The sequence below is a fragment of the Sciurus vulgaris genome (genome assembly GCF_902686455.1).
Source record: "Sciurus vulgaris genome assembly, chromosome: X".
Taxonomy (NCBI): Eukaryota; Metazoa; Chordata; class Mammalia; order Rodentia; family Sciuridae; genus Sciurus; species Sciurus vulgaris.
Window position 1 is genome coordinate 13,667,155 of NC_136471.1, and position 17,070 is coordinate 13,684,224.

Sequence of the window (17,070 nt, forward strand, 5' to 3'; positions counted from 1 at the left end):
CCACCGTCATGTCCCGCTACCTGCGCACTCTCCCCCAACATGTCTCTGTTCATCAGGAACACGGCCAACGACACCAGGTCTAAAGATTTATGGTGTGAATTTGGTCGTTATGGTCCTATAGTCAATGTATATGTTCCACTTGATTTCTACACTCAACGGCCAAAAGGATTTGCTTATGTTCAGTATCCTTTCTTCAGATTCTGATTAGTGAGGGGTGTTGAAGTTTGAAATTCAAGTTTACAATGTAAAGCTGTACAGTTATGGCAACCCCAAAGAGAAAGCATGAAAGAACCTTTAGAGTAGAATTCAACACTTAAGGCAAGTAGACAAGCCAAAGACCTCTTAAGGATCAGGCTTGAAGAGAAGGGAAAGTTTGAGAAAAGAAAAAATAAAGAAAAGCTGGAAGAAGGAGAAGCCTAATGGGAGACAAAGTCTTGCTGTATTTACAAAGGGGGAAAAGGTTGCTTTTCAAAATTAAAGTCATCTGTCATATTTGGCCAAGCATCTCATGACAAGTCCTTCTGACAAGCACTTAAAGAGTTAAAGGTCAAGATGAAGTTGAATGATAGCCAAGATTAAAGTGAGATCATCTCCCTGCAAAAACAAAGGTTTGGGCTGTAGACTTGAGGACGGGAAGAATTCTTACTACTTAAATATTCAAATATTAGGACATTATGAATTGTTCCAGATTTACCAACTGCACTTTGATTCATTATCAAAGTTACCAAAATTTCCCAAGTCCCTTAACATTTAGCACATTTGAGGATGTTCATGATGCTGAAGATGCTTTACATAATTTGGACAGAAAATAGATTTGTGGATGTCAATCAAAATAAAGTTTGCACAAGGGGATAAAAAGACTCCAAAATCACATGCACGAAGAGAGAAACAAGTTGTACCCCATTTATTTACAATAAAAAATAATAATAAAAAAGACTCCAAATCAAATGAAGGCCAAGGAAGGGAGGAATGTGTACAGTTCTTCATGCTAAGATGATTATGACAGATACAGATGTTCTAGAAGCCAAAGTAATGAAAGAAGAAGATCAAGAAGTCAGTCTTTCAATTAGAACTATAGAAGATCGTATAGCCCTAGAAACAGTAGATTGACTGGAAGACCCACAGCAGAAGTCATTCCAACAATGATAGATTCAAACACTGAAATCGATCTTTTTCAAGATATAAATTCAATTCAAGATCACAGTCCAAGTCCCAGTCCAAGAAAGAAATGAAGGCTAAATCATGTTCTAAGTCTGCATCTCACACCAAAACTAGAGGCACCTCTAAAACAAATTCCAAAACACATTATAAGTCTGGCTCAAGATATGAAAAGGAATCAAGGAAGAAAGAACCACCTAGATCCAAATCTCAGTCAAGATCACAGTCTAGGTCTAGGTCAAAATCTAGATCAAGGCATTGAACTAGTCCTAAGTCCAGTGGCCACTGACAGTATGAACCATGATCATTTTTAGGCATGTATCATTCATTTACTCATAGTTCGGTATACTTAAATTATCAGGAATACAATGCTGCAATAATGCATAGAAAGCACTTGTTTGTTAGTTTTCCCTGTACCAGGCAATGGTTATAATTAAAATGATATGCTGTTTAGAAGCCACTCTTAAGAGTCCAGTTTGTTTAATGTTATGGGCAGCTACCAATTTGTGGTGTCTCTCTATATATTTTGTAGATTCTCATTTTTTATGCTTGAAGTATTTGGTGAAAAGATGTTGGTTGACCATAATTTGCAACATTCTTATTAAAAATAAACTTTGTATCCATATTTGGTAGAACTGTTAACCTAGAAATGTAGCTTGCTAATAAGATGGAATAATACAAAACTGAAGTTGCAGCCACAGTACAACACTGACTGCTCAGACACATTTAGGTTCAGGGTGGACCTTTCTGTGTTGTCAAGATGTCTAGGCCTGTGATAATAGTTTATTTATGATACAGTGTGGAATAGTTCTTTTTTTTACCCCAATGTCTTGGGGAATGATGCCAACTGGGTTAAGTAGCATTTTCAGGGAGATTAAGTTTTCAACTGAAACAAGGAGCCTTTGCTGCTTCTTTTCTGGTTTCTATGAAGGTTTGGAACATGAAATATCAGAAAAGCTCCCCTTAAAATTTGAACAGGTCAACAATGACCAATAATTTGAAAGGCGAAAAGAATATTCTTAATTCATATTTAAAGAACATTGTTGCTTAGTTTTCTCACTGCTGTTAGGAGGAAGGAAATTGTTTCAAAGTAGGTTTGTGTGTGTGTGTGTGTGTGTGTGCACAGTGTAAAAGAACTGAATTTTGATGCTTAGAGCACTCGCCAGGCAGGCTTGCTCTTCACACCTCAGTTTGTTTAATGTGAGGCAAGTGGAAAGAGAACACTCCCATTCTAGGTGAATGATTCTGTGGTGCCATGAAATTTAAAATCATTTTGGAAAAAGGGATGGTCAGATTTAAGCAAGAGCTACTTCTTGAGCTTTTGATTAGCAGTGTCATACCTGACTAAAAATGGGGAAATAATACCATTAACTATTTATAATTTCTCTGAATGATCATTTGGGGGACAAAAAAATGACATGAAATGTCCAGTCTCATTTCAGAGTAAAAAACTAGCATCTTTTAAAATCTCAGAGTGCTTGCTTGCTTGCAGATGTAAGAAGTATTACGGGGAAACAATTCCTTTAGAGGATTACTTTTTTCCACTTTGGTTTTAGAAATCTAGGCCCAGCCTGTAAAGAACAAAAAGACAGTTTTGAAATACTGTTTGTGGAATGTGTTTAAAGGATTGATTCTACAACCTTTGTATATTTGATAGTATTTCTAACTTTCATTTCCTTGCTATTTGCAGTTAATGTTCGTGGTCTGCTATGCAATCATTTACATGCATGTTTCTTTAATTTTTTTAGATTTTCCTGGATGTATAGTTTAAACAACAACAACAAAAAAATCTATTGAAAATTGTAGCAGTGGTTTGCAGTTCTGGCAAAGAGGAAAGTTATGGGGTTAAACTTTGTATTTTCTTTCTTATAGAAGCTTCTAAAAAGGTATTTTTATGTTCTTTTTAACAAATAGTATGTATAACCTTTAAAAACATCAATGTTTGAATCAAAACAAGACCCAGTTTATTTTCTGCTTGCTGTAAATTAAGCAAACATGCTATAATAAAAACAAAATGAAAGAAAAAATGGGGGTAATAACAATACAAACCACAAATATTTTAAGGATTATAGGAGCTAATCCATGAACCACACATGATATATAGTAAGTATTCAATAAATGATAATGACCATTAAGATGATTTGGGGACAACTTAAAAAAATAAGAACATATTCAAATTTCACTTAGTACACTCCATCTGATGAGCTGCTCTTATTGCTCCAACTCATCTTTTTGTTTCCTTCCCAGCTATAGGCTGCAGGGCAGCTTGGTGGCAAACTTCCTCTGGGATATCCACCTCGGTACCAGTACCTCTGCCTCATCTAGTGACAGTCCTCTGAGGACTCCCAAACATCCATGCCCTTCTTGCCTTCCCTATCAAATGTTCGGGTTTTAAAAGTTTCTGTGACTCAAACATGTGGTAAGAGATAAGCAGGATGAGGTTTTCTCCCGTCACAGGATTTTCTGTCATTCTACAAATCTATTTAAAATGGAGGAACATTGGATTGTGTAGAGGGAAATGACAGGAGGGGAGGGGGCAGGGGAAGGAAAGATGGGGGCCTGAGACAGATATCGCTACCCTATGTACATGTGTGATTACACGAATGGTCGACTCTCCATCATGTACTGATCATCTGTCTTCAAGGCCCAGTGGAATTGGGAATTGGTTTTCCTGTGTTGTCCTTTTCGTACAAAGACTCAGGCTTTCAGCTGTGTCACCAGTAGTGGGAGTCCATGGCCACACTCCCTTCTTCTCACCCCCCTTGGAACAGACACATGGTAGAAAGCCAGCTGGTAGGGTTAGGGAAGCAGAGGAGGGCCAAAGAAGGGAGCAAAGCTAACTGCTCCCCATGGGGATGCAGCCCTGACCTTGGCCTCATTAGCTCTGGGCTCTGACTGAGCTAAACCAGCACAGATGGCTTTAGGAATAAGGTGAAGCCCCACTTCAGGGAAAACTGGAGGAGTGAATTAACAGCTTGCTAGCCTTAAAGTGATGGGGAGGTAGGGGAGGGAAGATGTTCTACTGGATTTTCATAGTGAAAACGTCAAAGAACTTTACAAGTTGCATATGTTTTACTCTTTACTATTACTGTTATTTTCAGCTAATGGTGATGAAATCTGGTTTGTTGTCTCCAAAAAGAAGCAAGTTTTTGGTTTCCAAAAATGAAGTTTTGATTTGTCCCAATACATTTTTTAAGGAGAGAGAAGAGACATAACATTCACGGACTACCTAGTATGCTATGTAACCTACAGCATTTCCTTCTCACCCAATGCCCCACCCAGCTAGGTAATATTACCAGCCCTGGCAAGTGTGGCTTGAGGATGCTAACTAATTTGCCCAAAGTCATACATCTAGTAAACAGTAAAGGAGGGGTTTGAATTCCAGCCTCTCTGTCCCTGCAATTCCCCTAGCTTTGCACAATACCACATGGCTTTCTATTCAGAGCTGCATTAAGCAATTACAAAAGTATTTGCAAAGAACATCTATGAGGCTTAAAAACGAGTTAACACTCCTAATCAAATTATGACATTAGAAAAGATGCTCTGGAGCACTTGATTTGCAACAACTCACTGTGTCCTCTGGCAGCCCCAAAAGTTACATCAGTGTCAATGTTCAGCAAAATGGCTCCTAAGTTTATTAGGCTGCTTTTTTCAAGGAGAGTATCTGAAACACGTTTTTGTTGTCAGGGTAAATAAAAGAAATAAAATGCATTCAACACTTAATAGTTGGAGCAATATGGTGCACCATTTCCTGTGACCCTATGCAAGTGCAGTTCAGTGGCCTAATTAATGGCTGGTGCAGCTCTGATGCTGGAGGGCAGAGCAGCCTAGTGGCTCCCAGGGTGGTTTCAGCAAAAGACAGATCAACACCTGTGTGAGATAAGGCACAGGGGACAGTGATAGCTCAGTACATAGTGGCTACTGTTATGCCATTTTATTGTGATTCCCTTTGATTCTCCCTTTGCCCTCTCATGGGCAAACTCCCCCCAATATTTCACAACTGGGTTTCTCAACATTTGGGGCTGGATAATTCTTGCTTTCAGGAGCTGTCCTAGGCATCATCAAGATTAGCAGCAGGACTGAGACTAGTATGAGGCAAGTGAGGTGTGTGAGGCACCTGACCTGGGCACAAAATTTAAAGCTCAGTAAGCAAGACAAATACTATCTTGTATTCTAAAAAATCAAAACGAATACTAAAAAATCCATGAGGAACCAAATACAAAATTGTAAATAAAGGCAGGATCAGACTCCAAAATGACTTTTTCTGATCCTCTCACTGCCCTGGTGAGCAGCATCCCTAACCTCTACTTGCTAGATGCCAGTAGCATGCCCCAATCCCAGTTCTGATCACAAAACCTAAGTCTGGACAGTTCCAAACATCTGCTGGGGAGCAGGAGGTTTCACCCTACCAGTCAAGAACTACTGCTAGAGAAATGCAAATCAAAACTACCCTAAGATTCCATCTTACCCCAATTAGAATGGCCATTATCAAGAACACAAGCAACAATAGGTGTTGGCGAGGATGTGGGGAGAAAGGTACACTCATACATTGCTGGTGGGGCTGCAAATTAGTGCAGCCACTCTGGAAAGCAGTGTGGAGATTCCTTAGAAAAGTTGGAATGGAACCACCATTTGACCCAGCTATCCCACTCCTTGGCGTATACCCAAAGGACTTAAAAATCAGCATACTACAGAGATACAGCCACATCAATGTTCATAGCTGCTCAATTCACCATAGCCAGATTGTGGAACTAACCTAGATGCCCTTCAGTTGATGAATGGATAAAGAAACTGTGGCATATATATACAATGGAATATTACTCAGCCATAAAGAATGATAAAATGATGGCATTTGCAGGCAAATGGATGAAATCAGAGAATATCATGTTAAGTGAGATAAGCCAATCTCAAAAATCCAAAAGGCGAATGATCTCACTGATAAGCGGATGATGACACACAATGGGGGGGTGAGAGGGAGGCAAGAATGGAGGAAGGAGGGACTGTATAGAGGGAAAAGAGAGGTGGGAGGGGTGGGGGGAAAGGAAAAAAATAATGGAATGAATCAAACATCACTATATAAATGTATGAATATGCAAATGGTATGCTGTTACTCCATGTACAAACAGAAACAACATGTATCCCATTTGTTCACAATAAAAATAAATGAAAAAAAAAAAAGAACTGCTATAGGAATATAGTACTAAGGACCTCCCCAGAAAAAATAACATGAACAGATAGGGGCTGGGAGTGTAGCTCAGTGGTAGCATGGATTTATCGCCTATATGGTGATGCACACTATGTAACCCCATCAACTCAGGAGGCTAAGGCAGGAGGATCACAAGTTCAAAGCCAATGTCAGCAACCTAGCAAGGTGCTAAGCAATCAGTGAGACCCTGTCTCTAAATAAAATACAAAAAAGGGCTGGGGATGTGGCTCAGTGGTCAAGTGCTCTTGAGTTCAATCCCTGGTACCAAAATAAATAAATAAGTTAAGTAGTCTGAAAGCCTACGAAGCATGCATCACACAAACTCAGGTTCAAATCTGAGGTGTAAGACTTGATAGATGTGTAACCTTATGTGCTTCAGTTTCACTATCTATAAAGCAGAGATGGTAATCAAATCTACCTCACAGGACTACAAAGATTAAACGATGATTTGTGTAAATCATTTGGGACAGTACATAATATATGACAACATCTCAAAAATGATGGACACTTATTATTGGGAAGTAATCAATGGCAAGGTTCACTTCTCCTTCAGCTCTATGCCAGAATGACAGGAAGAACTGCTCATTTTTCAGAGCAAGGAGAGACAGGTGCCTTAAGAAGGAAGGGTGTGAGGTGTCCAATGGCTTAATCTGTGGGCATACAGGTGTAGGTGATGATTCTCCTTTCAGAAGGAAATACTGTTTGTTTGCTGGTTAAATATCTGAGGATGCAAGTATTAGCATGTCTCAGTGTCAAGCTTAGAGCTTTGACAAATTTGACTGCAATTCCCTGAAAATGTTGTTACACCTGAGAAGTTCAGTCCACCAACTTGGTCTTACACCATACTTTATCCAATAAACCAGATAATGTGCAAATACAAGAAACAACTAGAATTCAACAGCATCACAAATCTTATTTTAAGCATACCATGGAAAGCTAATCTGAATTTCATCTGAATGCAGACTAAATGAAAATACCAAAGATACTGAGTCACTCATACATGCTTAAATCCTTGAGTACCTATTTCAAGGAAACTCATATATAGTTGTCTTGCTTTTGGCTTATTTTAGTCTTTCTTAAGATTTTGAATGTGGTAGATAAATGCTTCTCAGCATCCAAAGTCATGGTTTAGATTTTTTAACAGCTTTTTTGATATATATAATTCACATACCATACAATTTGCCCATTTAAAGCACAGTTCAGTGGCTTTTAGTATATTCACAGTCATGCATCCATCACCACTATCAACTTTAGAACATTTTCAATAGCACGAGAAAGAAATTCCACTTCCCTTAGCCATTACTCACCACTGCCACCACCATTACCTTCCCAGCTCCTGGCGAATGCTTATTTACTATCTGTCTCTATGGATTCACCTATTCTAGGCATTTCCTATGCACATGCCCTTTGGTGTCTAGCCACTTGGACTTAGCATGATATTTTGAGGGCTCAGCCATGTTGTGACATGTATCAGTATTTCATTCATTTGAATTGTTTTCCCCTTTTATCCATCATGAATAATGTTGCATAAACATGGGTGTTTAAGTTTTTGTGTGGTCATGCACACACACACACACACACATATGGAACTGAACCCAGGGGTATTCTACCACTGAGCTACATCACCAGCCCCTTTTATTTTTTTATTTAAGACACAGGGTCTCACTAAGTTGCTGAGACTGGCCTTGAACTTGTGATCTTCCTGTCTAAGCCTCCCTAGTCACTGGGATTACACGTGTATGCCACCACACCCAGGCATGTTTTCAGTTCTCTTGAGTATACACCCAGGAATGAAAATGCTGGGCCATAGGGTAACACAATGTTTAACATTTAGAAGAACTGCCAGACAGATTTCCAAAGTGGCTGTACCATTTTACATCCACCTTAGCTGGGTAAGGGGGACCCAATTTCTCCATGTACTGGCCAACACTTCCTATTATCTGACTTTTTGATACTAGTCCATCCAGTAAATGTGCAGTAACCTCTCATTGTGGTTGATTTGCATTTCTCTTATGATGTTGAGCATGTTTTCCTGTGCATATTAGCCATTTGTATATCTTCTTCAGCGAGGAATGGAAATAGGAAGTCTGATAAAATGGATCATAAACCTCCTCCAAGCCCTCCCACCATGTTACTGAACCAATTAGCTTGACCTACAGAAAAAAGAGAATGATTCTTCTAATGGCAACAAAAGTTATTCTATCTGTGTTCTTAATTGAAGATTATCAGAAACTAGCTAACTGGGAAAGACTTTTTAGCATGAAGAATAACAAGCTTACATGGAAGCTTACATGTCTCTAAGCTTCAAAGTTCCAGAACATCTTACTGAAACCCTGACTCTAGCAGTATATGTCTGATCACTGCAAGTCCCCTCTGCACCTCAGGATAACAGCAATGGTCTAACTTGAGTGTGTTCTTTATCTTTCTGTTTCTCAACTTAACTGAAATTCACTGTGCTTCTGGTGGAGCCCATGGAAATTTTTTTCTACCATGTTTACAAAACTGCTTGTGTTTCTCTTCTCTGAAAAAAAACCTCTTACCATAAGAATAACAAGAATATACGGTCCATCTATACTGGATAACCACATCAGGGTCTAACGTTTGATTCATTTCTGAGAATTGGCAGTATTACAATTAAGGTCTTAGGGTTGAAATGACTAGCCATCTGTGGGAGAATTCTGGATAGCCTGATAATTCAGACATTTGGAAATACTTGTTCAGCAGTCTGTGACAAATAGGAAAGGCAAAGGAAAACGGAGCTCCAAGAGTCATTCATCTAAATTAATTAACCCTGTGACATTGTCATAGAATTTTAGCCCCACTGCAGAACCCAAATGAATACAATGCTTCAGGTAGGTAAGCTTTTTTTGTTGTGGGATGTTTATTTACAATGAACTGTGGAAGAGGGTTAATCTAATGGGATGCAGGACTGCATTGGATGGTGAAATGCTTTGTAACCAACGTCCATTTGAGGTATCAATTAACTTTTAATTCTTGGAGGGAAACAAAAGCAGCCTTGCACAAAGACTAAATTGGGGGTGGTATAAGGGGCACAGAGCTCATGGAACCTTAGGCCTGCTACCTTTTTGTAGCAGGGAAAGGCCTCCTTATCTAACACAAAGGGTTGAAGAGTAGGGAGGGAGAAGGGTGAATTGGTGTGTGGCCTGTTAACTCAATGATGTTTCTAAAGTCTGAATGGAAGAGTCAAAGCCACCCAAGTCACAACAGCGCTAAGTCAACAGCTCGGCCGAGATAGCCTGACCTGAATGGAAATGCAAATGGTCCAGTCCAATAACTGCTTGGGGATGTCACTTGGTCCACCAGCTCTTGCCTCCCTGGAACCTTTTTAGCTGTACACAGAATGGCAAATCACCTTACTAGAGCCTGTATCCAAACTCCAGGGAAAACCCCAAACATGCTGATCCAAATCAAGAGGGAAAAAAGGGGGTGGTAACACCCATCATAGAAAGAATTTTTACATTGTTCAAAGTATCCTAAAGGGTCCTCTTGGGCCACCATCTATGTGATTTTGAGAAAACACCAGCTGTGGTCCTACAGAAGCAGCTCACGTTCAACAGGAAAGAAAATTCTTCCCGTGAATTGCTGTTGTAGACATGTCCAGCTTCCGACCACCAGACAACCCAAGAGGACGTAATTAGTTTGTTTTCCAAAGGGGGAGCCACCTCATGCTTTTCTTCAAATTCAATCAAAACATACACGTTCTAAAGAGAAACACGTTCATTTGAAACCCCTTTGCGTGAGCAGCTGTCCGGGCTGGGCCTGGTCGAAGAGCTGAATGGTATTCATCTCCGCACTCCAACTAGCGAATGCCCGGCTTTGTTCGCCCCACTAGCGGCAGCAGTCAGACGATGTCAATTGGACTAGGAGCCTTAATGATCCTAGGCAGGTGTCCTCAGAAGCTGCCCAGGTGAGGGGGTCAGCCTGTGTGCCATGACTCACTCACTTGTCCTCAGTTTACAAAGCCTGTCCCCCATTAATTACTGCCATTAGTGCGTTCACACACACAAGTGAAAGGAGTCTGCTCAAGCCTCCTTGGGTCCTTTGCTACTACTTAAGAGCTCTGCCGACAACCAAGAGCCAGTTTTCAAAAGGAGGAGGGAGGTGAAGCACTCTCCAGAAAGTCTACAAAATGAAATTATAATGATATGAAAGAAATAAGCAGCTGCTAAGGCCTAATAAAGAAGCCGCTGGAAGCACAAAGATGGCCCCTTGGCAAATGCTCATCGGGGCTAAAAGATTTCTATTCTCAACTTCCCCAAAGGTAAGACGAAGGTTGTGCTCCTGTCCTTAATGAATTGAAAAGCATCATTGCACAAGACAAGCCAAAAGGACAGAGAATAATAAGAACCAGCCCTTGTGTTTCTTTCACAGTTTTGCATTCTCAAAGCCCCAGCTCTCGTATTGTCTCATTTTACCCCCACAACCCAGTGAGGAAGGCAAGGTGAGTAACAGTGCCACATGACAGATGAGGAAAGTAAGTTCAGAGAGGTTAAGGACCTTGCCCACATTCACACGACTAATCAGTGTCAGGGACAGAGCCCAGGTGCACATGCACATAGAGCTGATGCCCCAGCCACAATCAGAGTCACAGAGGCAGTCCCACAAGTCCCAGGGGAGTACGGGTGGCTGCCACCTAGGTAAAGCAGCACAAGCTTTTTCAGGGAGGAAATTGGCTTTTGAAGGCCTGGAAGGAAGAGTGGGCTCTTTTGTCCTAAGAGCTCACCACTGGCATTGGAACCCAATTGGTGATGCTCTATTTACTTTAGCTAGATGGGAATTAAGTGTTTTTCTAAAAAAAAGCATTGCAGGACCCTGGAGTTTTTCATGAATGGAGAGCTTCTGCTTGATATCATTTCCTGAACTCTCTCAACTCTCACATAGATAGATTCTTCTCAGTGAGTAACCAGTTTTCACCTCGATGCTGACTTCAGGGTCCATTTGGATATGCATTATTTTATTATAACATTTTATTTCAAAAACAATTCCAGGAGGTCAAATTATTGTCTAGGCAATCTTGCCTAATGTGGGATCATTTTTCATCATGATGTAGTCTGCCCAGCAGGCACTGAAAAGAAACAGGTGCTCTCTAACCTGGTGATCAACAATCAGTCAGTCTTGAGGTTCAAATCCCAGCCAAGTCAATTGCTGTCCATATTCTCTGGGACCAATGACTTAAATCTCTCTGAACCTCAGTTAGTTGCCTGATCTGATAATAGGAGATAATAAGTGAAGATTAAATTAGATAGGACTGGGGGAATAGCTCAGTGATAGAGTGCTTGCCTAGCATGCAGGAAGCACCACACACAAATTACATATCCCACAAAACCCACCCAGTCTAGTGTCTACTGCACAAGGCGTGCTCATTTACATTTTAGCTGTTAAAATGATGAGCTTTGTTTTAGCATTTAAATGAGTTAAATAGTGAACACAGAGCCCAGCACACAGTAAGTGCTGTTATTGTTACCTGCTCCTCTTGTTGTTATTGGCTCATTGTGCTGCCCTCCTGACCAAGGGTAAACTCACCACCAACCTCCTTGCCTTTGCACCTGCTAGGGTCTCGGGGTTGAACCCCCTTTCTTGGTTTTGTCTGATGACTTGGCTTCTCTTTCAAAATTCAAATCAGGGAGCTTGGTCTCCAGGAAGCTTTCTGAAAATTCCCAAGGAAAAGAATGTCGTCCCACCTCCATCTGCCATGACACCCTGTGTGCTTCCCCCACACTCACCACACTAACTTGTACTCCCTGGCCTCCTATACTACACTGTGCATTTGTCCATGACAGGACTGTCTGTTTCAACCTTCTACCCCTAACACCTAGCAGACAGTAGACAAGTATACATTTGGTGAAGAAATGATCCATAATAGCAATCATGATTATGATGACCAATAACAAGTCCACCATTTTCTCTGGGGCAAACTACATAGCAATCCCCACTTGCACCCTGGAAAGGAACCTGTGCTCCTGGATGCCTCAGGATGATTGCCTGCCCTGTCCCCAGAGAGCAGCCAAGGTGCTACACTGGTGAAACCTGACCTGTTAGCCTGTATTGAGGGACGGTGAATGAATTCAAGCATATGGAGCATAACAACAAAACTACATACTATACTTGCAAAGCTTGCCTAAACCACTTTACTAGAGTTAGGAAGTTTAGTCTCACTCCTATGAGGCTGGAGAATGAAAGAACTAAAGTACTATCAGCTGGCACTTGGTGCAGTGCCAACAGTGGTCCAGGATACGTCTACCCACTCCTTGTGAAGAATCCCAACAAGCATTTCTTGAGGCTAATCCAGATCTCAGCAGTTATCACATGCCAAGCACTGAGCGCTCTGATCAGCTCTCATCCTTGCAAAGAGGTAAGGCAGGAGCTATTATTTCCACCCATCTCACATATGAGGTCACCGAGGCTCAGGTTAAGTAACTTACCCAAGGTCACACAATCACTGAAGCCAAGAGACAGCCTTACTGACCCAAAGCCTGTATTTATAGCCATGCCGCAATATTGCCCGCTAAGTGCACAGAGGGTCAGGCACTGGAAGGGCTACACAGCTGAGTAAGGCTGTGACTATTTTCTCCGGGAATTCCTATTCTAAAGGGGCACACAGGGATATTCACAAATAATCACATCATGAAATAGACAGTGATCAGTACCAGAATAGAACCTGCCATAAAATGAGACAGGACCACAGAGAAGGGAATGATTAAATGTAACCGGGAGGAATTTGGCAATATAAATGTCATTTCACAGGCATTTACAAATCTCAAAAGCTGGCCTTCTTTACACTTTGCAAACATGATGTATTTTGTTTTCAATCCCCCTTCCCCACTTTACCTCTTTCCCTTCCTTCAGCATCTGTCCTTTCTGAAGCAGGCACACCATCCTTAAGCTGCCCAATTCCCTTGTGGTTCTTACTGACATTTTCTCTGCCACATTCCACTCATTGTTGGAGAGTAGATTTGGAAAGGGGGCGGGGGTTTAGATTAGATGACTTGTAAGATTCCTTCTGAGAGTAGAAGATCCTGTGAGTGAAGTGCTCAGACACCCAGAGAGCATCAAAAGCAAACTGCGGCAATGAGAACCCACTCACCACAACCATGAATTTTCTTGCTTTAAAAAAATTCAAATTTGTTTCATTATTTTATATATAGCAGGATCCCAAGGTAAGTGTTACCAATAGCTTTCTCTTGGTTTTGAAACTGTTCCATTTTTAACCATTTCCATAATTGAAAATGTTGTTTAGAATCTTACTAATGGAGTCCCACTTTATTTTCAAATGGAAATTTGATTCAAATCAAGGTCAAAGGTTTAGACAGTGAATTAGAACTCAGCCCTTGAGTTCAAAGCTGATTTTAAGTGCAGCAAAATGCCCTTGCTCTTGTCCAACCACCAAGTCCCGTCTCTATTCCTGCAGTGGGAGGGCATTGAAAATAGAGACCCCAGAGGTGACTCTTTTCATTCTGTCCAGGACCCTATCTATACCATGTTAACAACAGAATTGTTGGCAGTAGGTAATGATTATCTAATTCTAAAACATTATCTAAATCCAGTAATAGGATTAAAGATAATTCTGTCTTTCCAGCCTTAGAATTCCAGCCACATGTTAACACTTAGCAGACCCCAGTGGCCAGTGGCTACTTCCATGTGCTCTTCTTTCATTTAAAATAGCACTGTCCCCATTAGTAGCCAAGAGAAAAAAAAAAAAAAAAAAAAAAAAAACCAGACCAATTGCACCTTGTAAAATGCAACACTTTGGGGCTTCAAAAGGCACTACCAAGAAAGTGAAAAGTAGGGTTATGATATAGCTCAGTGGTAGAATGCTTGCCTAGCCTGTGTGAGACCCTGGGTTCCATCCCCAGCACTACCAAAACAAAACAAAAACAAACAAATAAAAAAAAAAAACAAAGGGAAGAAAGTGAAGTCAACAGAGACTCAAACTATTTGCAAATCATGTATCTAATAAGAATGTAGTATCCAGAATACATAAGGAACTTTTATAACTCAACAATAAAAATATAAATAACCCAACTAAAAAGTGGACAAAAAATCCAATTAGACTTTTTTTTTAAAAAGAAAATATATAAATGACCAATAAACACATGAAGTTCAACAGCATTAGTCAATAGGAAAATGCCAATCAAAATCACAATGAGGGCTGAGGATACAGCTCAGAGGCAGAGCATATGCCCCTGTATGACCCCAAGCACTGCAAAATAAATAAATTAATAAAACCCACAATGAGATATCATTTCATACCTATTAGGAAGGCTGTAATAAAAACAACAGTAACACATATTGGTAAGGATGTAGAGAAATGGAAACCATTACACATTTTGGTAGGAGTATAAAATGCTACTGCCACTTTGGAATACAATTTGGCAGTTAAGCACAGAGTTATCAGAGGACCAAGCAATCCCACTCCCAAGTGTATACCCAAGGGAAATGAAAACATATGTTCACATGCAAACTTGTACATGAATGTTTCTACCACCATTCTTCATGTTAACCAAAATGTGGAAACAACCCGGGCATCCATGAACTCATAGATAAACCAAATGTGATATGTCCATGCAATGGACCATTATTCAGCAACAAAAAGTAATGAAGTATTGATATATGCAACAACATGGATGAACCTTGAAAACAAGCTAAGCAGAAGAAGTCCTACACAGAGTCTTTGTATTATACAATTCTGTTTACATGCAACATTCAGAATATGTAAATCTACAGAAACTGAAAGATTAGTGGTTGCCTGGGGGATTGGGGGAGGGAAATGAACAGTGACTGCTAATGAGCACAGGGTTTCTTTTGGGATAAAAATGTTCAAGAATTGGATTGTGAAGCTTACCCCAACTTTGTGAGTGAAATGAAAAACAATGAAGTTCACATTTTAAATGAGGGAGTTTTATGGCATGATATGAATTACATCTCAACTTTTTAAGTGTGGAAAAATGGCACCCTGTACAAGAGTCAGAGGTCTGCCAGGCAAAACTGTGCTAGGGCCGCTGTCAGTTTTTCCATGTGATAAAGAGCCCCATATTCAGTCGCGTTCAGCTGGAATTTATTGAGTGCCTCCTATGACAGATCGACGCACATCACACAGTGGAAACATAGGCAGGCATGTCTGAGTTCTAATGTACTGGGGGATGAGGTAGGTCCCTCAGGCACCTTGCTGGATCCTTCCAAAATATCCAGCTACATGTCCCAAGATCTCTCCAAATTTCCTGGCCTTCCCTGGCTCTAAATTGTTTATTTTTAAATATTTATTTTAGTTGCAGATGGACACAGTGCCTTTATTTTATTTATTTTTACATGGTGCTGAGAACTGAACCCAGTGCCTCACATGTGCTAGGCAAGTACTCTACCACTGAGCCTCAACCCCAGTCCTGAATTGTTTTTCTTCTGTGAAAATATATTTTCCCCACCTGTCCTTGCTCGTGCGAAGCCCTCCACTCAACCAATAAGATCCAACTCAACTTTATAAGCGTCACCAGGTGCAAATTCTCTCTCCTCAGTATGTGTTTGCTGAGTGAGTAAACAAATGAATGGCCTCAGTAATTCTGCCCTCTAAGTAGATTTGAAAGAATAAAATTAACCCTACTTAGTGTAAACTCTCGATTTCTCTAGGAGTTGTTGAAGTTGTAGGGTGGCTAAGTAAGCAGGCCTGGGGGTAAGATTATGCTCCCAGAAAGAGGTTCCAATTCATATCTGAGTTTCTCACACCAACTGTGGAACAGCGTGGCAGTCCTCAGCCTTGTATCCATAGGGACACATATGATAGAGGAAGCTCAATATAGGGCCAGCTCCCAGAGGGTGTGCAAGTTCCCACTTCATTCTCTCCTGATCAGGCAAACATTTTAGAATATAAGTGAATAAAAGCAACACTGTTATAAGAAAAAACTTGAACTCGTCTAATTTACTAAAACAGGCAATCATTTGCAAACTTCAGATCCGTACTTATCAGTAGGAACAAATTACTTGAAACCCAACTCACAAGTATGACACACCAAAGTGTGGCCACACTGAAGATAAGGACCAATGGTGCCCCAGAAGGTCAAATTTGTGGAGAAAGGCCAGAATGGCAAACTTCTTGCGGAGACAACCACAAACAACAAATGGTGTCTTGCTGCACAGAAATGTTTTCAAAAGTGTATGTGCAACATGGGCTTAACAGGTCACACAGAGGGGCTGGGGAGATAGCTCAGTTGGTAGAGTGCTTGCCTTGCAAGCACAAGGCCCTGGGTTCGATCCCCAGTACCACAAAAAAAAAAAAAAAAAAAAAAAAAAAAAAAAAAACAGGTCACACAGAACCCAACCAATAAAATCATATTTAATCTGTTGTTATATATAGAATGCACAGATCCCCTGCCCTCATCCAGCCTTATAATTTCTCCTTGCATTTGCTGCAATAAATCCAGAGGGGAAGGAACACTATTGAGGTCATAGATTCCGAAGGTCTCCTGTGGGGAAATTCACCCAAGGATCTTTGAGAAGAATTTCAAGAAAGATGATCAGTTGGTGATATTTTAAAAGTTTGAGGGCTGAGGTTGTGGCTCAGTGGTAGAGCACTTGTATGGTATATGTGAGGCACTGTATTTGATCCTCCGCACCACATAGAAATAAATAAATAAAATAAAGGTCCATCTACAACTAAAAAAAATATTAACAACAACAAAAAATTTGATCCACCA

The 17,070-nt window shown here is 40.5% G+C and overlaps 1 long non-coding RNA gene and 1 pseudogene across 2 annotated transcripts in view; one reads left to right on the forward strand and one right to left on the reverse strand.

Moving 5' to 3' along the window:
* LOC306651898 overlaps positions 1-17,070 on the reverse strand; it is a 317,192-nt gene that overhangs the window by 93,639 nt on the left and 206,483 nt on the right. The window lies entirely within an intron of this gene.
* On the forward strand, positions 9-1,447 carry LOC306651052 (annotated as a pseudogene). The gene is made up of 3 exons: positions 9-182; positions 755-892; positions 936-1,447. The product of its transcript is annotated as an uncharacterized misc_RNA (transcript).